Consider the following 25606-nt stretch of genomic DNA (forward strand, 5'->3'; position numbering starts at 1 on the left):
GGTTAAGTGCTTTTGTTTGTAAGGCTTAATGAGATAAGGGCCAACACTCAGACTTCAGGGAGAGGGTTGGGGACGGTATCTCCAAAGGTCACAAAGAGGTTATAGGATCTGTTCCCATGAATCCATGAAATGCAACTTCTCATGCTGAAAAAGTAGAACATTCCTACAGGAGCCATCATGTCAACTTTCTGTTATTGTTTTGTTTTTTTAACTTGAAAGAGGTTCAAATGCAGGGTATTTATAAATTCAGAGAAATGTTCAATTTAGATTCCAAGTGTGGTCATTCCCATAACTATGTGGTGAAAGAAATCATGTTTCTGATGATGATACGGTTTTAAATATTGTACTAAAAAATTGTGACTGTTATGAGTTTTGGATTTGCTGGTGTGTGTGTATGTGTCTTTGAACTGAGTTATAGAAGTTACATCTGAAATCATTTTTCTGTGGGACATTTTTATTTTAACATCAATTTTTTTCTATTTTTTCCTCTAAAAATTCTAGATTAAGAAGAAATGATAAGCCTAAAGTTACAAAGTTTAAAAGTTTACAAAGTTTAAACTTAAAAAAAGGGGCAAATTTAGTTTTAAAATTTACAATAGTTGTATTGTCGGTGGATTTGCGGCGGATTCTGTAGAGTGTGGTTTTGGGAAATACATTGACTTTTCATGGCTTTGGATGCGGTTGACTTGCCAGTGCTGCCACTCATGGGCTCTTGGAAGTGACTCAGGACCTCTGAGCTCCAGGCTCCTGTTTGCAGGTTAGGATAGCAATGCACGTTGCATGAGAGAGTTTCAGGGCCAAGTTACACTTTGGATAAAAACCCAAGCCCAGTTCTAACCTGTCCTGGGTTGGTATTCAAAACATGTCCATTCCCTTTCTATTGTTTACTCCCCATCCTCCTTTCCACAAAAGTCATGCTCTGTTTTTGCTAAGACCCTGTTGTAATGTTCTATTTTGCATGCTTTCTCTCAGTCGCTAGGTCATGTTCCACTCTTTGTGACCCCATGGACTGTAGCCCGGCGGAACTGCTCTGTCCATGGAATTCCCCAGGCCAGAATACTGGAGTGGGTAGCTGTTCCCTTCTCCAGGGGATCTTCCCAACCCAGGGATTGAACCCAGGTTTCCCACATTGCAGACAGATTCTTTACCACTGAATGCTCTATTTTAACATGATACTAAACATATTGTCAGAAACCATGCTTTCCAAAGCATCTGGTGTAGTTTTATCATTTCTAACTTAGCTATTCTCATTAAAAATTTGAAAACGTTTTAGCTTTATAAACTTGCCTTTTGCTGTTAATGTTTGGGTTAGGAGGACAGTTTCTAGTTCTACTTTTCCGGTAGCCTCGGCCCTGCTTGCCCTGCAGTGATTTCCCTGTGTCCTAACAGCATGACGGGTGTCACGCTTTGGCCATTGGTGCAGCTATTTCTCCTGCCTCTGCAGCTTTTGGCAAGGGTAGAATTAGAGAGTCCCTGACCCAGCCCCCTATGTGAATTGGTGGTTATCCTGAATGTCACAGCAGCCTAAAATGTAGGCCCCATCAGGAACGCAACAAGTGAGAATTTTGCCCCGTGCCACCCTGTGCCACAGTGCTGCCTGTCATCAGGACCATTGTAACTCTGGATGTGTGTGAAGCTGGAATACCGTCACATTCATATCTGTGTGATCCGATGCCATTTTGCTTTTCTGTCACCATCAGGGCTGTGGTTGTTCCTTTGCCTACAAATAAACAGCCCATCATCTAGAACTCTAAGAGATGCTATCGAACTTTATCAGGCTTCTCTTTGAGAAGCAGATAGACTGTGCTCAGGTTCCAGAAATGTTGTCTTAAGATAGCTGGAAGGAAGTGTTTGAAATGGCACATATGCTTGTGATGCTGGTAACCAAGGAAACGTGTCCCTAATGCAAAGGTTCCTTTAAAAAAAAAATGATAGTACCTTTGGAGGATTGTCTCAGAATCACCCACAGCAAGAATCCAAAGGGACTGGAAATTAAACTAGGTCACTTCTAGAAATTGTGTCAAGAATGAACAAAGTACACAAAGAATTGCCTCTTTAAAAATGATATGTTTAGAAGAGCAACCCAATACATTGGAGATATAGTATTCTGCCATCTGAATAATCTGAGTCCTACACCCGTTATAATGGATGTTGGATAAATCTTACTCTGCTCATGTGTTATTATTTGTACTATTATCGTCATTCTCAGTTTGTGTCCTATTCCCAATTAATCTTTAGATTCTGTCCACCTTTTTTGTTACATGATTAAAATTATATAGTGATGGTTCAATGCAACAGCTCTCTAGCATGCATGAAGTGAAAGTGAAAGTTGCTCAGTGCTGTCCAACTCTTTGTGACCCCATGGACTGTAGCCTGCCAGGTTCCTCTGCCCATGAAATTCTCCAGGCAAGAATACTGGAGTGGATAGCTGTTCTGTTCTTCAAGGGATCTTGCCAACCGAGGGATCGAACCCGGGTCTCCTGTGTTGCAGGCAGATTCTTTACCTTCTGAGCCAGCAGGAAAGCATGCATATGGAGTTTGCTAATACATGCATGTTGTGCAGAATCAGAGAAAGCGGAGTTGTTTTAGAAGATACAAATTTTTCTTTCAACAAATGAGACATTGAATTGAGGAAGTGTTACTTAGAGGTAGAAAGCATGCCCTGAATCTGAATATACACATTTTGATGATGTTCTTGACACAAAGACCTGAGTGTTGGTATAGTTCATATAGTGTGATCATCAATACCATTTTAACATTTTTTTCTGTTACAGAAGATTTCTGAGCACTGGACAACAGGGAAAAAAAATTACTAAATTTACAAACAGCCGAAGGAGTAGGACAGTCTTGAATGGAAAGGTCTCAACCTCATATGTTACAGCAGCAAAGCAGTCTTTACAAATATGTAGACTGATCTGTCCTGAAAGAACAGAGATTGGGCAGGTGTTTGATGAACCACAGTGGGTATAAATACTTAAAGTTACTTCAAGGACTCTTGACAGCCACATGGGTAGCAACCCTGCTTTAGACTTTCTTGTAATAAGCTATAAACTGAATTGGTGCTGCCTTTTCCTTAAGTGATATGTTTCATAATTAAAGAGGTTGAAGTGGAAAGAAGTGTACATAGAATATTCATTTGAGAGCTAAATTTACACCTGATGCCTGGTTATTAATGAAATTATATACTCGGGAATACAATTTCAGTTTAGCTTAAAAGTTGAATTCCCACTGTGTATGAAAGATACTATGGAACCTTGATGGGATCTTAAAGGTACTAGATTATGTTAGAGTCATGAAAGTGAGCACAGACCCTGAGACAAATCTGTATTGTCTGAAAGTTGTGGTTCTCAAACAGCCATGGGCACCAGAATCATCTGGCGGGCTCCTGCTATAGGTGGCTGGGCCTTGCCCCCACATTTCTGATTCACTGGGTGTCGGGGGAGCCTGAGAATTGGAGTTTCTAACAAGTTCCCAGGAGATGTTGCTGCCTCTGCTCCAGAAACTGTGCTCTGAGGACCACGGATTAAAAGAAACCCAATAGTTTACTTCGTTTTACATGAGCATTCCAATTAACCTGGTGCATTCATTTTATACTCAACCTACTTGCTCAGCCAGTGACTTAAAGACTGTGGCCCCTTAGATGGAACGTCCTAAGCATGGTGTTCTAACATGGTCAGTGTTTCACAAGGGGCTTTAGGGTTGAGGAAGAACTGTAGTTTGTCCTGTTGCCAGTGGGAGTGGTACATACACATTCTTCCATCATGGCCAGTTTAAAGCTACCAATATCTCAACCATCACCTTGTGTAAAATTTTTGAAAATCGAACCATAATCTTCAGCAAAGCCTGAATCATAAAGAAGTGTCAAAGTTCACGTTGAAATTTAACCTTAAGAAAAGGGAACTCTTGTGCACTGTTGGTGGACATATAAGTTGGTACGACCATTATGGAAAACAGCCAGTATGGAGGTTTCTCAAAAAATTTAAAAAGCTATCATGTGACTCAGCAATCTCACTTCTGGGTATATACTCAAGTGAAATGAAATCAGTTTCACAAAGAGATAGCTACACTCTTGTGTTCACTGCAGCATTTTTCATAGTAGCCAAGATACAAAAACAAGCTAAGTACATTGGAGAAGGAAATGGCAACCCACTCCAGTGTTCTTGCCTGGAGAATCCCAGGGACAGGGGAACCTGGTGGGCTGCCGTCTATGGGGTCGCACAGAGTTGGACATGACTGAAGTGACTTAACAGCAGCAGCAGCAAGTGTACATCAGTGGATGGAAATTTAAAATGTGTTATGTGAATACAATGCAATACCATTCAGCCATAAAAAAGAAAAAATTCCTGTAGTTTGCAACAATATGGACAAACCTTGAGAGTATTATGCTCAGTGAAATAATCTAGATGGAGAAAAACAAATATTGTATGGTATGTATGTATGGAATCTAAATAGGTCATACTCATAGAAGAGTAAGTAGAATTGTGGTTGTCAGGAGCTGGGTGTGGGGGAAATGAGGACATGTAGGTCAATGGGTATAAACTTTCAGTTGTAAGATGAATAAGTTCTGGGAATTTAATGTACAACATGGTAAGCCTAGTTAATAATAGTGAAAGTGAAGTCACTCAGTCGTGTCCGACTCTTTGCGACCCCGTGGACTGTAGCCCACCAGGCTCCTCCGTCCATGGGATTCTCCAGGCAAGAATACTGGAGTGGGTTGCCATTTCCTTCTCCAGGGGATCTTCCCGACCCAGGGATTGAACCCCAGTCTGCTTCATTGCAGGTAGACGCTTTAACCTCTGAGCCACCAGGGAAGCCCAGTGTTGCATACTTGAGACTTACCAAGAGAGTAGACCTCAGTTGTTCCTACTACCACCACCAGAAAAAGGGTGAATATGTGAAAAAAAGGAAAAGAAAACAAGGGAGGGAGGATGGAAGAAAGTCAACTTACCCTTATGTGAGACAGACTTTGACCTTCTCTTTGAGGGTCAGGTATGGAGAGGTATAAAAAGTACATTTTTAGTTGCACGTGGCTGGTCTGACAAGATGAGTCTAGTTGAGGGGGAGTAGACATCAGCATTCAAAAGTCAAAGACTGTCTGTCCACCGAGGAGTTTTATTGGCTCTAAAGCCTTTTAATTTTGAATTATTTGCTGACTTTAACTGAAGATTTTTCATTAAAAAAAAAAAAAAAAGAACAAATTTCTGGCTTCTGTTGGATGAAAATTAGAAGTTGTGGAAACTCCAGACCCAGATTCTTACTCATCAGCCGTTAGCTGTCACTGCGTGGCTGCTGTTTCCTCCTCCGCCTGCTCCGCATTTAGACTAGGCAGGACCTCTCCTGTCCACCCTTGTCCGTCACTCTCAGCTGTGACACCCTTGGGCCTTTCTCATCCATCTGCACTCATGCTGACTAGGGGTGCCCTCTGCGTCACTAGCTGCAGACCCAGCGTTATGTGCATCCTCTTTCATGGTACAAATGCCAGTGGGGAGAAGGGAAGCATTTAGTCACTTCAAAGACCTTTACAGATTGAACAGTGAAAGTGGTCAGGGGTCTGTTTTTATTTCTTATTCTGTGTTTTCATCCTCCCTTTACTTGGGGAAAGGGAGAGGAGAAAGGAAGAATTATACTTTCTAGAAACAGAAGCCAAGACCTGGGTGCTTAGGCACTCAGTTGTATCTGACTCTTTGCAACCCCATGGACTATAGCCTGCCAGGCTCCTCTGTCCATGGGATTTTCCAGGCAAGAATACTGGAGTGGGTCGCCATTTTCTTCTTCAGAGGATCTTCCTGACCCAGGGATAGAACCTCCGTCTCCTGCATTGCAGGTGGATTCCTTACTTGCTGAACCATCAGGGAAGCCTAGAGAACTCTCTAATTTCTTTCTAAACTATAGACCTATCTAGATGATGATATTCCTGATAAGAGAATATGTGCTCGTAGGTGGTTTAATTCTTATTTGTATGGTATAGACATTTTTCTTTTCTGAATCCTGCCATTTATTTGTCCCTCTGGTATTTCTTTTCCCGTTTGCTCTCAGCACCTTGAATCTGCCCCGCTCGGGTTGGTTTTTATATCCTTAACTTCTGTGCATCTGGGAAGACACAGAGCAGAAGGAAATCTTTCTCACAAAATCTTGGACTTGCATGACCCACACTGGTTATTTTCTTTGAGGGAGATATTCTAAGTGTCTCTGGGAGAAAAGCCTGGGTTTAAATCTGATCATTATCAGATTGAGAGCTAAATACTTTGGCAACTTTCAGGAGGAAATATCCCTGGGAATTTTCTGGATAAACATATCATTCTTACATTTTGACAGTGTGCAGAAATTCAGGCCACCCACATTGTGTGGGGTCCAGAACTGTTCGGTGAAGTTTAAATGATGTGTTTTCAGAGTTTGGTTGAACTTGTAATTTAACCTGGGGGAGAGTAAACAATACTTGTGGGAAAATATTTATGCTCAAAATCAATAAGGAGCAGGCAGTATGTTGCCCACACTGAGAGCTCTATCTACTTTGCAGCTGAAGTCAGTACCCTGTGGCATTTGTTAAGAGCGGGAGAAGGAGTGAAGATGTTGAGTCTTGGTTGGGCATGCTGACTTGCTAAAGACCACGCCTACTGACTCTGTCTTAGAATATTCAAGTCAAAGTTTATCCACAGACGAATAATCAGTGAGATTTATTCAGCATTTCCTTTGTGCCACGTGGTGCATCATAGAAATTTAGCATTATCAAGAGTCTCATTTTGGGGACAGACTGACCGTCTCTTGGAGAAGTCAGTTACCCTGTGGTGTCTCACAGCTCATATGTGAAAGAGCCAGACCCGAGTTCACCTTTTGTCTTCTTTCTCCCTGATTTCTAGTCTTAAGCCATTGTGATCTGGGTCCATCTTTAAAATAATTGTTTAAGTTGATTATTTGGGGCTCTGCTGGGTCTTCACTGCTGCACAGGCTTTTCTCTAGCTGTGGCGAGCGAGGGCTCCTCTCCAGTTGTGGTTCACAGGCTTCTCATTGCGGTGGCTCCTCTTGTTTCCGAGCACAGGTTCCAAGTGCACAGGCTTTAGCAGTTGCTGCTCCCAGGCTCTAGAGCATAGGTTCAGTAGTTGTGGTGCACACAGACTTAGCTGCCCTGTGGCACGTGGGATCTTCCTGGACCAGGGATCGAACCTGTGTCTCCTGCACTGGCAGGTGGATTTTTCTTTACCACTAAGCCACCAGGGAAGCCCTAAGTCCACATTTTGAATCACATATTTTGTGTATATGTCCTGGCCCGTGGAAGACTTTTCTTTTTATTTTTTTATACTCATAAATGTTGAATCTACAAATGCATCACTATAAAATTTCTTATTTTAAACTCCTAAACTGGGTGGTCTGTAAAGTTCTTTGGATATTGCTTAGCACACACCATCTATCTGACATGGCCTGAACATGTTTATATTTTTAATGAATATTGATGTATATATTATGGCGAGTTCCTCTTTGTAACACATAGCTTTATGCCTTAAAATTTCTTTTTATTTTTTCCTTCTGTGGTTGATTCCTCCACCAATCAGCTATATGTATAGAGAAATAAATATTTTAATCTCTTTTCTTTCATTTATGAAAATTGAAAGACATAGGTTTTCAGATTCCCCCCTAAATAAAGTAGGCAGATTCCTCCTATGTTCTGTAAAAAGCATAGCATCTGGTGAATAGAGCGTGTTAGATTTTCCATTGAGAATTCTAACATGTATCCAGTTTTCTGGAGATACCTTGTACTATCCCAGTTAACCTAGAAGTGTGTTTTTATTAAGAATTTCTTTTTCCTTGAGGCCAGATGCATCCCTGCCCTTTGGCTGAGTGATTCTGGGCCATCAGTGGAGTATTGGTAGCTCTGGGAAGAGAGCGGCTGCTCCAGGGTCCAAGCTTTGGGGTCTGTCACCATCTGTCTGTTTTTGCAGACTCTTAAGCATTTTAGTTGTTGTCCTCACCACAAGGGCCTTTGAGGGCTGGGGTCACAACTTTCCCTCTTATTCTCTGGTTGCAGCCACATAATTCATTGTACAACTTTCACTTGTAGGTGAAAACTCTCTCTTTTTGGCAACCATGAACTCCCACTGTAATTCATTTAGAAACTGTGTTATTCCTATTAATGGAGGCTATGGTTTTTCTTGTGGTCATGTATGGATGTGAGAGTTGGACTGTGAAGAAAGCTGAGCACCAAAGAATTGATGCTTTTGAACTGTGGTGTTGAAGAAGACTCTTGAGAGTCCCTTGGACTGCAAGGAGATCCAACCAGTCCATTCTGAAGGAGATCAGCCCTGGGATTTCTTTGGAAGGAATGATGCTTAAGCTGAAACTCCAGTACTTTGGCCACCTCATGGGAAGAGTTGACTCATTGGAAAAGACTCTGAAGCTGGGAGGGATTGGGGGAAGGAGGAGAATGGGACGACAGAGGATGAGATGGCTGGATGGCATCACTGACTCGATGGACATGAGTTTGAGTGAACTCTGGGAGTTGGTGATGGACAGGGAGGCCTGGCGTGCTGCGATTCATGGGGTCGCAAAGGGTCAGACACAACTGAGCAACTGAACTGAACTGAAGCTCAAACATCCAACAGCTTGGCTCATATGTGTTGTTAATTGTGTATTGTTGATAACTATAAACTCTGAAATTGCACTAGTAAAAGGTAATAATTCCCAGACAGTCAGGAAGGGAGCTGAGGACGGCTTCAAATTCAGCTCTGGCCAGTTTTCCATGTCTGACTGTGTGTAAGCAAGCAGAAACTGATCTGAGTGACAATAATGCAATGGGAAATTTTTTTTGGACTAAATATTGGTGATCACGATGCAACAGACATGAACTTGGGCAAACTCTGGGAGATGTTGAGGGACAGGGAAGCCTGACATGCTGCAGTCCATGGGGTTGGGAAGAGTTGGACAGGACTTGGTGACTGAACAGCAACAGGTGATGAGAGACTGAAGACTTTGTGTCAGTGTGAGAGCAGGATGACTGCCCATGGAGCAGATGGTTTTTTCAGATAATTGCTGAGGGCTTGCAATGCCGTGGCAAGTGCTTCTCAGAAGTTGTAGCTCAGCCGGATATGGTCAAAAAGGAGTCTTCTTGCCTTTGGATCTACATTTCATGGAAGCTGAGGGCTTCCTGGTGGCTCAGACAGTAAAGAATCTGCCTGCCTTGTAGGGGACCTGGGTTCAATTCCTGGGTTGGGAAGATTCCCTGAAGAAGTGCATGGCAACCCACTCCATTATTCTTACATGGAGAATCCCATGGAGACAGGAGCCTGGTGGGCTACAGTCCATGGGGTCGCAAAGAGTCGGACACAACTGAGTGACTAACGCTGTCATGGACACTGATACTCAAGGCAAGCACTTGTAGAGGGAGAAGAGGATGAGGATAAGTCAGGTTTGGGCTTGAGTCTCTCCCTTTGCTGAATGCCCTCAGCCAGATCCATTCAACTCACTAAACTTCAGTTCTTCGAACTTTGTGGAATGTGGCTGCTTTGTTAGAGCACTATGAACATTCCCTGAGATAATGTAGGATATTGAGAAATGACTTTGTGAACTCTTCTAAACATGCGGAAACCAGATACCTCCCCTTTCTTAATTTCCCAGTGAGACAAATGGACCCATAGGATGTACCACAGTAAATCTAGCCTTTACACTTGAGGTTTTTCAAAATACCACCCCCAAGTAGTGCTTATAGTTTCTCTCTTAAAAAAATATGATTAAAAAGTCAGTTTTTGACCTATTCTCTGGGGCTAGAGGTGCCTTTTTTTTTATTATTATTATTAAATGGTAACCCAGATTCTCATAGCTTGCACTGGCTCATTACTTTGGGCAGTCTGATGCCTGAGAAGATCTTGTTCTCTGTGTTCCAAAGGAACCCTCTTGGGCTTGGAAAAGGCACTGTCGAGAATGTGTGACTAACTGACTGTTGACCGTATTAGACGTAGCCCAAGAATCTGGTGCATCAGCAGATGACATTTATTGTTAGTAGCTATCACCATTTCCCCCCAGAGATAAAAGACACCCCAGCCCCTAACAATTAAGTTTGACTGCAACAGCATTTATGGCAGAGCTGAAAATCAAATAAAAGTTAAGTTACTACTCGTGGCTTAGCAGAAGTCAGACTCCTCAACATGGGTGGGGGAATGAATATGTTGTGTCCTTCAAGGAGAGAGCTCAGAAGTTTATTCTGCCCTTTTGAAATTGTGGGAGTTTATATTTTATTAAAAACCTATAACTGGGAGGCATATTTGTTATGTTTAATTGCATTCAAAGAAAGAAACGTAGCTGAGTTGAAAGAGAGGTGTCTAGAAGACATTGTTACCTTTTAAAGTCTTTGTCAAGATTACACCATAGACTCTGAGCAAACAAGAAGTGATAACCCAAGCTTTTCATCTTGGGATTTAATGAAGTACATCCTTCGGCTGTACTGTTTTCTCCTGCAGCCCTCACTTCAGTGGGGCACGGAGGGTGTCTTGGACAGGGGAGGTGGTATCCTCTCTGAAGTGGAAGCTGACTTCTCTTAGAAAAGTTAGTATGGATCCCAAGATCCCAAGAAGATCGCAGGGCTGGGCTTGGGCCCCCGTCTGTCTGGATGGAGACCTCTGTGTAGTTTCATCATGGCAAGAGGACGAGCCGTATCTCCTAGACTCTGCGTAACTGCAACCTCTGTAACTCAAGGGTCACTCCTGACAAGAGAGCATCAGCCTTTCGCATTCAGAGCGTGGCACCTCTTTTCCGCATGTGCTTTTTTCTTGCATTTTTTGTTCCCTGCAAAACTTCCTGCAGCCAAAGATTGATGTGCCTGGGTGATTTATGGTAGTGATTGTCAGGGACTTTTGAAACCCATCCAATTTCAGGATTCGGCTTCTCATTTCTTGTCGTCTGTGGCACATTTGATGAATTCTCACTATCAGCTGACATGTTTCATAATTGTCAAAACTTTGATGGAACTGGTATTTCTGGGAAAACAACAACAGCAACAACAATGGGAGAAAGAAAAAACAAAACTCCTTTAATCACTGTTTTCCCCCTGTGCCCCAAACTGCGCTGTAGGAGGTTCTCAGCCCCCTCATTTAGCTGCGCAGTGACTTGCTGACCTTGCAAGCCCGTCCCGCCTCTCTCCCTTTTTTTCCAGTCTTCTGCCTGTGCTTACGGTGCCTTGTATTTTGCTTGTTTGGACCTTTTCTGCTCCAGATGGTAAACGCTGTTGAAAGTAGCAGTTTGGAGAAAGTTTCTTTTCCCTTCAGTTGTCTTTCAAGGCACATCTGAGTGGGGCTGGGATAGATAGTATCAAGCTCTTTACCTTATCTTAAAGCTGGTGTTGGTTTATTTTGTTTTTGTTTTTATTCCACAAGCCAACATTCTTTGGCTGGAATGTCTGCTCTCCAGGTCTTTGGCTGCTTTTACAACCTAGAAACGCGTTTTGCACTTTGCCCTTTGTTTTCTTCACAGTGGAGGCAGCAAGCATCAGTCAGGGATGGATCTGGTCCCTTATTAAGTAGAGTTGATTTTGTTGTTTGCTTTTCCTTTTCTATTCTTTTCTATTTCATTTCATTTTATTTTTGCCCACCTTAGTCCTGTGCATCTTTCTCATCCAGTAAAAAATAATAATAATATTAATAGCAACTGACTTCCTTCCCACTCTGCCCCAGGATGCAATGACAATGAGGTCTTTCTTTTACCCTGGCTTATAGTTTCTCAGTTTCCTTCCCCGGAAGCAATTACTAATATCAGTTTCTTTTGTATCCTTTTAAAGATATTCTATGCACATATAAGGATTCATTAGCACACATACATAAAACACACATATACAAACATCAAGATAAAGTTTGAACTCATATAAATCTGAGCTTCTCACATTACTGTTTAAAACATATTAATATCTGTCATCTCCCTCCTGCAATTTAGGTGAAAGACAGTCTGTTTAAGTCCTGTGAGGATGTGCCTCGTGTGATCTGGTTCCTCGCTGACTCTCCAGCTCATTATCTGGGTCTTCCTGTTACTCAATTCCCCAAGCTCACCCCTAGTTCTTCTGTTAGTCCCGCAAACAGAAGCCTTTCCTGGTCCCTCACAACAGTTACCTGGACTGTTCATTTGTAGCATATATCATAGTTCTTAAATTCTGTATTTGTATGACTGAAAAGTGTCTTTCCTGTTCTAAACTGCAAGTTCCATGAAGACAGGCAGCTTTGTTTTGTTTTGCTTTTTCCTTACCCTTTGCTTTTTTCCTTCCTCTCTCCCTCCCTTTCCTCAAGCCCTTTTATCCTAGAGCCTGTGCTTTGCCTGAAATATACATAGCAGAGTTGCCATAGATCACAGTTGCATGAATGGATAGTGAATGACAAATGGTTGACTGGATGGATAAACGTATGGTCGAAGTTTCCTTTGGGTAGGGAGGAAATGCTGCCTTTTGGAAAACAGTTGCATTTTACTGTCAAACACATTTTCAGTCCATAGCATTATCTTTTTGTTGTTTCTAACCAATTCCTAAGAAGTTAGCCATCCTAGAAAGGTTGATCATAAAACAATGTCAAGAAGAATCTTGGTTAAGTAGGGTTCTTCCTTCTATTTTTATTTTTATTTTAGTTTATTTTTTGAAACATAAACACCCCCCCCACTTTTTAAAAAAATTCTTTCACATTATCATTTCTCAATCCAGAAAAGAAGGTAGGGTAGATTATAGAGAAGAAGAAGGCAAAGTGGACTTCTGGTCCACTGAAAGCAAGATCCCTGTCAGATATCTCTGTTCCTAGCATCTGGCACGAGTGCTTAGTACCTGATATGGAGCCAAAATGGGCAAGTGAACAAATATGTGGCAGAAAGGAAGAAATGGCACTGCTAGTTCCAGAGCTGCCATTATCATGAGTGAACCACTCTATTCTTTGCTCAAGTCTTGAGTCTGATAAACTGCTTGAGATCTGTATTACTTATGCCGCAGCCACTTTTTCAAATTTACCATCACTTTTTTTCCTTTTTAGTTTTTTCCTTTAACTCTGGAGTTTTCATCTTGTGTCTGTAAAAATACAGAAAGTATAGGGAGCATTTCGGGCAGGGATGGTGTGATGAATTTTTAGATACAGCTCAGCGTCTGGACTTGGCGCTCATCCATTTTTCAAGGTTGATCACTGTGTGTTTCTCTTAGCCTAGGATTCAGTTTACAGTCACATCAGCCCACTTCTTGGATCTCAGATGTTCAAGGGAGTCAAGGTATTCCTGTTTAACTGGGCTTTCTTCTAAACCAGAGTCAAGGAAGGGGTACTTGTTGCTATTATCCATTGTGTGGATTGTGGCAGCACCATACTTAATTGCCAATGGTCAGGAACTTTCCTTCTTAAGTTTGGGAACGCATGTACACCCGTGGTGGATTCATATCAATGTATGGCAAAACCAATACAGAATTGTAAAGTAAAATTAAAAATAAATAAATAAATTAATTAATTAATTAAAAAAAAGAATTCTGGAGATATTTATAATTAGCCCATTGCTTGTTTGTTACTGGATTTGAAGTGCTTGAAAAATCTCTCAAGTCAATTTCTCTCTACCTTATTCTCTACAAAGTTCCTTTTTCCTTAGCTAATCACAAAAACCAAGCTAACCCTAAGTCATCCTAAGTAGTGAACTGGTTTTGCTCTTTTATGAAGCATTTGGAATACTGTGTCACATTTGGTTATTTTCCAGGAAGTAAGGCAATGGCACCCCACTCCAGTACTCTTGCCTGGAAAATCCCATGGATGGAGGAGCCTGGTAGGCTGCAGTCCATGAGATCTCGAAGAGTCGGACACGGCTGAGCAACTTCACTTTCATGCATTGGAAAAGGAAATGGCAACCCACTCCAGTGTTCTTGCCTGGAGAATCCCAGGGATGGCAGAGCCTGGTGGGCTGCCGTCTATGGGGTTGCTCAGAGTCAGACAGGACTGAAGCAACTTAGCAGCAGCAGCAGCAATGGGACCTTGCTCTGAAATATCATGTGGTTTGTGACTTCATTTATGACACCAGACGGAAGCCACAGACTTAAATCCCCTACCCACTTGTTCCTCTTTTCCTTCCCTTCATTCACTTGACTTGACTTTTGATACAGTTCTTACATATCAAAATATGCCTAGGTGCCAAGCCTCATGTTATGAATGATCCAAGGATCAAAGTATTTGACCCTTACTGTGTCCCCAGGCGTTTTCCTCCATAAATGATGGGACACACTTTATTCCAGTCATGAAAAGTAATTGGTTGTTTCTTTTAATCTACCCAGCTGCATTCCAGAAAGTAATAAATCTGAAGTTATTGAAATAATGAGCAGCAATTACAGACATTATTGGGTTAACCTTGGGAGCTAATCTTAAGGGAAATTAAGAGTGTATCCTTTATTCTCTATCACTCCCATTCTTCTTTCTTTTTATTTCCTCCATTGTATATTCAGGTGTATCAGCTTCACAGATACCAAACAAGTTATTGCTCTTTGGTAACACAATCTTTGGTCTGCCCTAGTGGCTCAATGGTAAAAAAAAATCCACCTGCTGAGCAGGAGACTCAAGTTCAATCCCTGGGTCGGGAAGATCCCCTGGAGAATAAAATGGCAACCCACTCCAGTGTTCTTGTCTGGGAAATCTCATGGATGAGGAGCCTGGAAGGCTATAGTCCGTGGGGTCTAAAGAGTCGGACACAGCTGATTGACTAAACAACAATGTCTACAACGCAATCTGTACCTAGCATGAAAGCTGTTACTGAGGTTTCAATGATGGTTAGTTTAGCTGGGGTTTTATAAGTCAGAAGGCTTATGGAGGTTCTTGGTTCCCAGCCAAGTTTCTATTCTATTTTGGGTGGAAAACCCAAGTCTCTTTCTGCATTCATTAAAATAGATTGATCAGGGTGACTAAAGTGATCAGAGCATAATGTGGTTTCCAGATGAAGAGCAGAAAGATAAGGACTTGAGAGTGGTAGGATGAAGGGAGATGTATAGGGTCGGGACAGGTGGAGTGAAGACTTGCTCACCTAATCCCAGGATGCTGGCGCAAAAGGGCACCTCTTTTAGCTGGAGGGAGTAGCTTTCGTTCAAATAAAGGGAAATGGAAAGGATTTTCCCAAAGGATAACAAGCATATAGAACCTATTATCCTAAGCGCCTGTGCCTGGTGCTTGGTGTCTGAAATGCCAGGGCGTGTGTTTAGGGGTGGGTGGTTTAGACAGAATCCAGTGAAGACTTCTCAATATCCAGCAACGTTCAGATACCACCAACCTCTGAGTTCACCATCACATGGGCAGACAATCCTGTACAGTGTATGTTTTGTTGAGATTATCAGACATTACAGAGTCCACTGGAAACTTAGACTTCTGGTCTGACCCAGGGTGACAGTTTTTATGTTCTTAATATTGGTCATCTTCCAGAAGTGTCCATTTGATCGTGCTCATATCTCAGTACCCGAGCTTCTAACAGAGAAATTTTATTTGAGTCATCAGTTTTTAATGTCAAAACCTTCCTGACAATTATTAGCTCAATGTTTAGTCCAAAAGAGAGATTAAATACATTTATCTTGTAACTTAGCTATCAAATGACTTTAACCCAATAAGGATTTTCTGGTTGGAAGTAGTTCCATAGGACTTTGGCAGAGAGACCTAAAGATCTCATATTTTAGTGATCATAACAAAACCTTTGTAATATATTATTAATGACCCACTGTATGAAAAACATGTTCCTAGAAGCAACCCAAAGTGTATAGTGAGGCAGTCCTTATCAATTAAAGACTCTCTCTTTTTAAAAAAATTTTTTTCATAAAAGTTCATATTTACACAATAAATGATTTATAGAGAAATTTTAATGTGTAAGCTTTCCACCGAGTCTAACTGAAATTAGAAAGCTTTGAAATGAACTCATAAATATTATTCTAACATACAAAAATATACTGGAAGCTGTAAAACATACATACAGCAGTTTATCACTGAAAAGTTAGGATGTATTAAAGGATGTAGATTTAGTTTAACTCTGTCTTCCCCACAGGGCTCAATGATAACTCTGATGCTCAGCGTTTTGCAGAGTCCTTTTTTCTTATAATCGTATTTGTGTATTTTTGGCTGTGCTGGGTCTTCATTGTTGTGATGGCTTCTCTTGTCACGGAGCTCAGGCCCTAGAGCTCCTGGGCTTCCGTAGTTATAGTGCCCGGACTCTATAGAGCACAGGCTCAATTGCTGTGGCGCTCAGGCTTAGTTGCTCCACAGCATTTGGGATCTTCCCAGAGCAGAGATCGAACCCGTGTCTCCTGCATTAGCAGGCGGATTTTGTAAAGTACTTTTTGCATATCTTGTTTTATTTGATTTGTGGCACCACCCCCTCAAGTCAGAAGGAGAGTTGGTATTACCATCCTGGTCATCCTGGTTTTGTAGGCAAGGGAGCTATGGTGGAGAGAGGCTAAGGGGCTTGTTGGAAGGTCACCAGCACAGCAAAGTGGGACCTAAGAAGACACAGATTCTATGACTCGCAAGTCCAGGTCTCTCTTTCCCTCAGTCATGCTAACCCATCATATAATACTATTCGATCAGGCGTGGTCCTGAAATAGCCTCAGACAGACCTTAATGCTGAAGGGCATACGTTTCCTTTTAATCAGAGAAGACCATGACAGCAAGGATTAGCTTAGCACGCATCCCTTGTATGCTGCTGGCTAGTTGAATATTTGAAAAAGCTCTATATTTGTATCTTTGATCAGATAATACACTAAGCATTGTTTTCTAGAGGATTATTGTAGCATCTGCCGTGTGTTTTAGGTAACACAATTAATACAGCTCTGATTCACTCAATGCTTTTAAAACCATCTCTACCTTGGAGACCGCCGTCAATAACTAGGTCTGGGTCGAAATGTAGCACAGAAGTTAAAAGCAGGGGTGTATGAAGAAGAGACCTCGAGCTGTCTCTTTCTGACTCTAGCAAAGGGGGAAATTTGTACATAGAAGCTCAAATGGTGTCAGTGAACTCAGTTGTTAGAGTGAACTGTTTTTGTTTTCCATGGCTGTAGGAACTGAGACCAGATGATTGCAACATCTCCAAATGACATTTTATTAAAATTCTCTCCAGACAAGCATTTTCAGAAGGATTACAAATGCAGATTTTTGGTTCTCTTCCTTTGTTGAAACAAAATAAGTGTTTTTTCTGAAGCCATTGGAAGAACAGTAAAATAATAAATGCCAATAAAGGTGGAAAAGAAGCAGAGACTATGAATAATCCCCTAGACTGATACCCAGGGCTGACTAGCCGTTGTGGCTACGTTATCTTTTCCACGTTGGACTAGTCAGAGGTCTGCAACATGAGACTGTAAAAAGCATTCTGCATGCATTGGATGTATGACTTTTGGTTACTTAACTACTGTTTACTAGAAAGCAGTGTTAGTGGTAGTGAAGATGCTAGACCAGTCCTGGCTGTTCCACTTACCAACAAGGTAAGTAATTTGGGGCAGTTGTTTAACCTTTGCAAATCTAAAAAGGGGATGTTAGCAATATTTCATAATACCCAGTATTTAAAATAGTGCCTGACACACAGAAACCTTGAGTGTGTTCAAATCATCATGTTAAGAATGGCTGGGGAGAGACTTCCTGGGCAGTCCAGTGCAGGGGACCCAGGTTTAATTCCCTGGTCAGGGAACTAGATCCCATGTGCTACATGCTGTATCTAAGACCTGGTGCAGCCAAAACAAGAAACATGTCAAAATAGAAAATTTTAAATTAAAAAAAAAATGGTTAGGGGTGAGAGGAAGAAAGATAAAGACTCCTGGGACCTCAGGGCTTGGGAGATGACCATTCCATTTCTACAAAGATGTAAGGAGTCCTATTCTGGGTGTAAGTGATACAAGATGAATAATTAAGGAAAAGAATCTTTTTTACAGTAGAACCCACCATTTGTGGTTCTGCTAACAATTTAATGCTGGGTTCAGTTCAGTTCAGTTAAGTCGCTCAGTCACGTCTGACTCTTTGAGACCCCATGAATTGCAGCACGCCAGGCCTCCCTGTCCATCACCAACTCCCGGAGTTCACTCAAACTCATGTCCATCGAGTCAGTGATGCCATCCAGCCATCTCATCCTCTGTCATCCCCTTCTCCTCCTGCCCCCAATCCCTCCCAGCATCAGAGTCTTTTCCAATGAGTCAACTTTTCCCATGAGGTGGCCAAGTACTGGAGTTTCAGCTTTAGCATCATTCCTTCCAAAGAACACCCAGGACCGATCTCCTTTAGAATGGGCTGGTTGGATCTCCTTGCAGTCCAAGGAACTCTCAAGAGTCTTCTGCAACACCACAGTTCAAAAGCATCAGTTCTTCGGTGCTCAGCTTTCTTCACAGTCCAACTCTCACATCCATACATGACCACTGGAAAAACTGTAGCCTTGACTAGATGGACCTTTGTTGGCAAAGTAATGTCTCTGCTTTTCAATATGCTATCTAGGTTGATCATAACTTTCCTACCAAGGAGTAAGCGTCTTTTAATTTCATGGCTGCAATCACCATCTGCAGTGATTTTGGAGGCCCCAAAAATAAAGTCTGACACTGTTTCCACTGTTTCCCCATCTATTTGCCATGAAGTGATGGGACCAGATGCCATGATCTTAGTTTTCTGAGTGTTGAGCTTTAAGCCAACTTTTTCACTCTCCTCTTTCACTGGGTTACTAATATTTGCTGAGTTACTTGTATTAATTAGTATTCCTGTTCTGCCCAACCTGTCCCTGATTCACAGACTTTTTCTTCCTCTCTCTTTCTTTCTACACACACACACACACACACACACACACACACACATACACACTTTTTTCTTTTTTTTTGAGGATAACATTTCAGAGAACCCCTTACTTGTATTACTTGTATTCAAGTCTTAGGTCCTCTTCTGCATAGGCATTTGAGTCTATTTCTCCCATTTCTACCCCCCCCTCTTTTTTTTTGTTACTAACCTCATCTTACTCTCTCCTAAGGGAAAGAGAAAAGAATTAATTAAAGTTAAGGAAATCATAGTTTTCAGAAATGAAGAAACATGGATTTCTAAAGCCACTCACACTGGACTAGGTTATTTCATGTGTATTTCTTTAAGTCTTTTTTTTTTTTTTTAATTTCTTTCCCTTCTGCCTCTGGAGCTACCAAAAGCACATTGATCACTTTTTACAGCTTTGCCATGATAGGTGCAGTAGTTGTTTTTTTTTTTTTTATTGAACCATAGATTGCAGTAGTATAAAACACACTCATTCAGAGGAGCAATGAAGGCCATTTTTAATTGCACTTGGGAAGCAGGGCACTATTATTAAATTATACCTGTATCTGTATTGGAAAGAAGAGAGAGAAAACCAAATTGTGTTTCTCTTTTGGGATTTGAGATTTCCCAGAGCTGAAGTGAATTTGGGGCTGCCTGACAAAATTTGGAGCTTCCGCCTTTGGGGAGTGTGAGTCAGAATTTCCCCAGTCCTGTGATTAACCTCATATATCCACAACTATTGCAAATCAGACAACCAAGGGGTCAGTAATCTAAGGTTAGTCATTAGTGGGTGCCTATGTTTGTGCACAGACAGATAGGACACAGGTACATGAAGGTTTCAGTTAAAAATGTTGTATATGTACGTGGTATTAGTTTGCTAGGGCTTTCTTAACAGCCTTCATAAACTTGATAGCTTGAGTAACATCAACCTCACAGTTCTGGAGGCCAGAAGTCAAGGTCAAGGTGTTAGGAGGCCTGATTTCTTGTACAATTTGTTCTGGAGAGTCAGTTTTATATATCATACTTGGCTTCTGGTGGTCTGCTGGCAATTTTGGTGTTTCTTGGCTTATAGAAGCATTGCCCCAATCTTTATATACATGTATGTGTATACACACACACACACATGTGCGCACGCACGTGCGCGCGCGCACACACACACACTCAGTATTTGGTTCAGATGGTAATGAATCTGCCTGCAATTCAGGAGACCCAGGTTTGATCCCTGGATCGGGAAGATCCCCTCGAGACAGGAATGGCAACCCACTCCAATATTCTGGTCTGGAGAATTCCATGGACAGAGGAGCCTGGTGGGCTCAGTCCACGGGGTCACAAAGAGTCGGACGCAACTGAGCAACTAACGCTTTCACTTTTCACTCCGTATTTGGTTTTTCTTTTAGTATTCATTCATTTGTTTATTTGACTGCATGAGGTCTTAGCTGCAGCATGTGGCATCTTTGTTGCACCACGAAGGACCTTTCCTTGCAGTCCATGGACTCTCTAGTTGTGGTATGCAGGCATAGTAGTTGAAGTGTTCAGGCTTAGTTGCTCTGCAACATGTGGGATGTTAGTCCCCGACCAGGAATTGAACCTGCGTCCCCTGCAATGCAAACCTGTGTCCCCTGCATTGCAAGGCAGATTCTTAATCACCGGACCACCAAGGAAGTCCTTGTCCCAGTCTTTGCATTCATCTTCACATGGTGCTGTCTCTGTGTGTGTTCAAATTTCCTCTTTTTATAAGGGCACTCATCAGATTGGATTAAGGGCTCACCCTGCGCCAGTATGACCTCATCCCAACTTAACTAATTACATCTATAATGACCCTATTTCCAAATAAGATCACATCCTAAGGTACTGGGGTTGAAACATAGGCATTTAGGGAGGCATTATTCAACCAGTTTATCTTTATTGGTATATGTATATATCACAATGTTCTGCTATAAGTTGTTGAGAATTTCTGAGAAGAGTGGAAATGAGTTGCAAGGGGGAAAAAATTCCTTGTGCAATGAACAGCACTAATTTCCTTCTTGACATTTCAGGGAAGCATTCTGGAAAGTGAAATTGCTTTGAGTGAATGCATGGAAAATCCTCTGTGAGTGATCATGCCTTTTGTTGCATTCTTCTAAAGATTCTTTTGGCATCCCTGTGCTTAGTCCAGAGGCCTCCACGTCCGGTGGTTTAGGCATGTGTGTACACGATTGTGCGCAGGGTTGTGTGAAGCCAATTATGGTTGGAAACACTCGCTTAACCAGCAATTAGGTTCCTCATGGTCTTGAATTATGTTGCTTTAAATTAAGATTGTGCAGATTTGAGCTGCTTTGGTAATTTGCGAAAGACATTTTGGAGTTATAACTAGCAATGTAATCTTCCAATTAAGAGGTTTTCTATCTGATACCTGTTTTGTTCATTAAACTGCAGGCTTAGTTTAAGGATTTTTTCTTTAGTTTCCAAAGCAGTGGCGTGAGTGTTTGCATGCCATCCAGGTGAGTAGGGATAGAGGCAGAATCCTGAATCTTTGTCTGGTCCTGACCTCAGCTTTTTAGGACCCAATTCTGGCTTTATTGCTGTTCACTTTAGCAACCAGGTAGAAACAAGCATCAGAAAAACTCTACCGTTGAATATAAAACCTGAGGTTTTGCAAGAGAGGAAACCTTTCAAATGTGAGATCTATTGTTTAAATATGAAGTAATATTCTGTTATTAACCCAGGCCAGCCAAGACATGCTCTTTAATTAGCCTACAAAAGAGAGGATAATATGTAAGGAGAATGGAGGTGATTTTACTTAGTAATGTCTTAGAGGTTTAAAATTCATCCTAAGGTGATCAGATTTGGATTCAAGGGGACAAAGGGATAGAAATAATTGAAGTTCAAGATGATGGACATCTTATCTTTATAAATAGGATCGTGTCAGTCCCTCTGGAGGAACAGGAGGCCATATGTTGCATTTTCTCTCTTTCATTGCAAATTTTATGAAAGTACCATGCTTATAGGGAAGTTCACAAATCACAGGTTCTCAGCTTGATTTTTCAGAAAATGAGCTCACCTGTGTAACCAGCACCCAGATGAAGAGACAGAATCCTGAAAGGATGCTGCGTCTCTTCCAGTCACTTGCTCCAGGTTTTGTGATTGTGCTGAAAACTTGTTTTTAACAGCAGTAACTGCTGATGATTTTTGAGAGCACACTTCCATCCTGGTGTTGTTTTAGTTGATGGTTCATTTTTCCTGGAAGCCCTTCTGTGCTTCTTGTACACCCTCTTGAAGGTTGTGTTCCATCCTCAGAGTGGAGCATCTGGTGCTGTGACACAGAGGAGAGGATGGACTTTGCTGCCCCAGGGACAGTTTCCTCCAGCCACTGCCCACATTCCCTTCTCCCCAAGTGCTCAGTCGCTTTAGTCATGTCCGACTCTCTGCAACCCTAGGGCCTATAGCCCATCAGGCTTCTCGGTCCATGAGATTCTCCAGGAAGAATACTGGAGTGAGCTGTACTTCCCTCCCCCAGGGGATCTTTCCAATCCAGGGGTCAAACGTGCATCTCCTGTGTCTCCTGCATTGCAGGCAGATTCTTTACCCACTGAACCACCTGGGAAGCCCAACCAATCTGAATTTCCTTTGCCCCACCAACCTGAATCCATGTGGTTCCTTGAAACCAAAGCCTTCTTCCCCTTTACCTTCAGCTTTTACACTTGCTCTTACCCCTGCCAGGAGCCCATCTGCCCACGCCGGCTCAGTCCAAATCTGTTAGTTTCCTTGGGTTGTCGTAATAGAGTATCACACACTGGGTGGCTTTAAACAACAGACATTTGTTCTCCTATAGCCCTGGAGGCTAGAAATCCAAAGCGGTTAAGGTGTTGTCAGGGCCTTGTTCTCTCTTAAGTCTCTAGGCTTCTTCTCTTGTGTCTTTCGGCTTCTGGTATTTCTAGATACCCTTGGTTGTATGACTATCACATGACTGTTTTCCCTTTGTCTTTTGTGTTTCTCTGCAAGGATGTCATATGGCATTCTCCTCCCTGTCTCTTTTCCCTTGGATTATCAGGACTCTAGTCATCTTGGATTAAGAGTCCAACCTACTCTAGTCTGATCTCATTTTAATGAGTTTTTATCTCTAACAACCTTATTTCTGAAAAAAGAAATCATATTCTGAAGTGTTGGACTTAGGACTTCAGCATCTTTTGGGGGCAACAAATTCCAACCTTCCTTTTCCTCTTTCAACACCTACTTGTCCCTCTTCCTTGGTTTAGATGTCACCTTCTCCGGGAAGTCTTCCATGATGATTCTTTGACATTGATGTCACTTTGACATCACAACTCCCTCATTGTAATTCTTCTTAGCATTTCTTATAATCGTTTATTTTCATTCTCTATTCAACCCTAAGTAACCTGATGTCAGGGATAATTTAGGGTATTTTAGAGATGTTTCTTTTCAAATTATCAGAAGTGTTCCATATAGTAATTTGCAGACATTTATGCATTTTGAGATAACTTGAAATATTGGTACCTGAATCATCTTCATTACCTTTCTTTTCAGGGAGGAAGGAAGTGATACTTATTTGTAAAAGCTGAAGCTTGAGTTAAGCATCACCCGCTGCCTTAAGTTTTTGTCATCGTGGAGGAACATGGTTTCTAAATCCTTGGCTTGAAAACATATGACTGTCGAGCAGAGGTGGCATCTGGTTCTCTCCAGAACCCTTAAGCAGCTTACTGATCCAACAGTTTAAAGACTGTTTACCGGCCATGGTAACATTACTTCTGGTTGCCTGTCTTAATTCATTTTAATCTGTCTTGTAGACTGAAGGAAAATGAAATGAGTCAGTAACTTCGAGTTATGTAAAATCTGTACAGTCCTAAATAATTGAATGGGGTTTTATGTACAGTCTTGAAATTGGAATGTCAATTTGACACAAATACTCCAAAACAGAGTGTTAGATGAGTCGATCTGCTTCTCACAGAAAAGCTTTGAAGTTTCTATTCCTGTATCATTCTAGAATGTACCATTGCCTTCGTTCACGGAATATTCACGGCCCATTCATTTTCCTGGAGCACAAGTAAACTTTGGGAAAGGCAAGTCTGCCTTGGAGCGCCTTACTCTGGGTTGAGATTTTAGGGTGAAATGTGGAGTATTAGTCACTTCAGTCATGCCCGACTCTTCGTGACCCCATGGACAGTAGCCCACCAGGCTCCTCTGTCCATGGGATTCTCCAGGCAAGAATATTGGAGTGGGTTGCCGTTTCCTTCTCCAAGGGGTCTTCCTGACCCAGGGATCAAACCTGGGTCTCCTGTATTGCAGCCAGATTCTTTACCATCTGAGCCACCAGGGAAGGTTTTGGGGTGATGGTGCCCAAACTTCAGTGTATTTAAGAATAACCGAAGTGGGCTATTTAGGAGGGATGCTTTCTGGGCTGCCCCGGAAACTCTGATTTGGTAGGACTGTGGTTGGGGCCCAGGAGAGTTTTTTGTAACTATTGGTGGCTCTCCTGCTGATGTTCTCAGACCACATTTTAAAGAAATACTGCTTTAGGGGATATGAGGGGGGAGTACGGAAACTCTCGAGAAGAAACTCAGGGCAGTTTCCCATCAAATACGTTTATCATAACCAAGTGAACCAAAATTTACTTTTTTGTCTGTGGGAAAGGGGATATTTTGACAAGTTCTCCCAAGCCCCCTGCCCTATCCCCTCCCCCTCCAAGATTAGTTCTGAAGATTTCCTTGGAGACCTGTGAGAGGAAGGCTAAAGTGTCATTTTTCCCAGAAAATTTATTTGAATTCTATTACCAGTACCCTTGGGGGTTCCCTGGTGGCTCAGACAGTAAAGAATCTGCCTGCAATGCAGGAGACCTGGGTTCAGTCCTTGGGTCAGGAAGATCCCCTGGAGAAGGAAATGGCAACCCACTTCGGTAATTCTTTTCTGGAGAATTCTGTGGGCAGAAGAGGATTCCCCAGTTAGTTCATGAGGTCACAAAGAATTGGACATGACTGTGTGACACACAGTCTCACTTTTCACCAATACCCTTAAGCCCATTTTACTGTGGGAAGGGCTTGAGACTTAAAGAGCAAAGAAAACTAACATTGGTTGAGCACTGAATGGAAGCAGTAGAGATATTAGTAGTTATTATCATTATCTTTATTTCATGACCCTTATAGAACAACCCTGTGAGGTGTTATCATGGCCATTTACAGATAAAGAGTCAGGTAGTTCAAATTACCTGCCTGGATTACACCTTTAGTTTGTGATCTGACTGGGATTCACACACAGCTCGCTTGAACTCCAGAACCCATGGCTTACTACTACAGCAGGCAGATTCAAGATCTTTATGTGGCTTGAATTGCTAGATAATAGGATAGCCAATTAAATTTGAATTTCAGATAAACAATATTTTTAGTATGGCCCATAAAGTCATTGAGAAAGGCTAAGAAATTAGTGGAATATATTTATACTTTAAAAGAAATATCTGTGGGTGTCGTTATATCGAAAAGCACGTTATTTATCTGAGATTCACATTAAATGGTGCATCCTGTTTTCGTTTGCTAGATCTGGGAACTCTGTATCTGGCTCTGGGTTTCAGGCTGTAGGACCGCCCTCTCCTGACTTCTGACTCCAAGTCCATGCCCTCCTCTCTAGGGGCCACATCCTGTCCTCTGTCAAGAGTGCTCCTCTCTTCTCTTTGTGTCTAGTGAACGGCTTATCTACTCTAGTTACCTCTTCCTAGATTGGTGAAGCCCAGCTCAGGTGGGAGTGAGGTCTGTCTCAAACCAGTAAGCACATAGACATGGTTTTCACTTTCTTCACCCACAGCACCAGTAGCTTCATTTGCTACATTTTAGAGACAAGAGTAAGAACCAGGGTGATTTTAGAGATTAAAAATTAGAACCAGAGTCAGGTTCCTTTGCAGTGATGATAGAATC

General features: G+C 41.9%; 1 protein-coding gene across 1 annotated transcript in view; it reads left to right on the forward strand.

Moving 5' to 3' along the window:
* Positions 1-25606, forward strand: part of EXT1 (exostosin glycosyltransferase 1) — a 316914-nt gene that overhangs the window by 79155 nt on the left and 212153 nt on the right. The gene's annotated exons all lie outside the window — the stretch shown is intronic.

This window comes from Oryx dammah, unplaced genomic scaffold (genome assembly GCF_014754425.2).
Source record: "Oryx dammah isolate SB20612 unplaced genomic scaffold, SCBI_Odam_1.1 HiC_scaffold_19, whole genome shotgun sequence".
NCBI classification, from domain to species: Eukaryota; Metazoa; Chordata; class Mammalia; order Artiodactyla; family Bovidae; genus Oryx; species Oryx dammah.